Below are 1,153 nucleotides of genomic sequence, written 5' to 3'. Positions count from 1 at the left end.
GGAGGGTGTGCGCTGGGGGTCTAATCAGGCTGCAGAGAATCTGCTACGTTTGGGGCGCAGTGGCACAGAGGACTGACTGGGAGCTGAGCCTGGCTGCCTGGCTGAAGCCTCTTGCTCCCGTGCACGCACACATGTACGTGTGCAAACGTGAACGTGTGGTGGTGGCTGGAGACTCAGAGCTGGCCTCCTGTCTCCCTTGTCTGGACTTCCTCCTGGGCCTACTTCTGAGGGAGGGTCTCGGGGAGTAGGATGTCCAGGAGGGCTCTCTTGTGGTCTGAGGGAAGGACCACTAAGCTCCTGCTGGCTTGGGAGCTGCCCCCAGGAATGGCTGTGCATTGGCCATTCCTTGTGCACATCCCGTGGCTACCTCTTCCTGGGCAGTGCAGAGAAGACACCCCTCGGGTTCCACCAGGGACAGCGTCACCGCCCTGTGCTTCCCCCAGGATCCCTGTCCTCAGACCCCACTGCCCGCCCAGCTCCACAGCCAGAGTCCTGGCTCTGAAACAGGACGGCCAAGAACCTGATATCCAAGCAGGGATGGGGCGGTGGGCACGGCCCTCTCAGACAGGAACCCATGCCCCAGCCTCTCCAAGACTGTGGATGCAGCTGCTGGTGGGTTAGCAGCCCACTGCCTGGGCCTCAGCACCACCAGGCTCCTTGAGCAAACCCTATGGGCTGAGTAAATTACTCTTCCAGGTGAGGAAGGTGGTGGGCCAGCACCACGCCCTGCCTTGTCTTTGTAACCTCTTCTCCCCTCAGGGGACACGGGGAGGGGGCAGAGCAGGGCCGTGGGAGCTCTGGACCAGAGTCAGGACGTCAACCTCCCTGCTCTAAGGGTGGGCACAGCGAGAGGGGGGATGCTCAAGGGCCCTGTGTTGTAATGGAGCTGCCCCCATCTCTCTCAGCTGCCTCCCTCTGGGGTGGGGGTGTTCACCCCCAGGCTTTGACCTGCCCCTGCACTGGGCTTCTCTACTCGTTACCATTGGCCTGTGACCTTTAGGTGGACAAATGACCACACTGGTTCACCCTTCAGCAAAGCCTTCCACCACTGTGCCATGACACCCCTGACCTGTCCAGGCCACTATCCTCAAGCCTTGGTTATTACTGGCTGAAGTCCCTGGCAGAGTGGCAGGGGTGGTCTGAGGGCTCATTT

The 1,153-nt window shown here is 61.1% G+C and overlaps 1 protein-coding gene across 1 annotated transcript in view; it reads right to left on the bottom strand.

The window, feature by feature from the left end:
- The window catches only part of GNAO1 (G protein subunit alpha o1), a 180,758-nt gene that overhangs the window by 5,749 nt on the left and 173,856 nt on the right, over window positions 1-1,153 (bottom strand). The window lies entirely within an intron of this gene.

Source organism: Echinops telfairi, unplaced genomic scaffold, assembly GCF_000313985.2.
Source record: "Echinops telfairi isolate 266 unplaced genomic scaffold, ASM31398v2 ScPeMD7_2291;HRSCAF=2852, whole genome shotgun sequence".
In the NCBI taxonomy this organism is placed as follows: Eukaryota; Metazoa; Chordata; class Mammalia; order Afrosoricida; family Tenrecidae; genus Echinops; species Echinops telfairi.
Note: the sequence above shows the minus strand (reverse complement) of the source record. Positions and strands in the feature narration are given on the sequence as shown.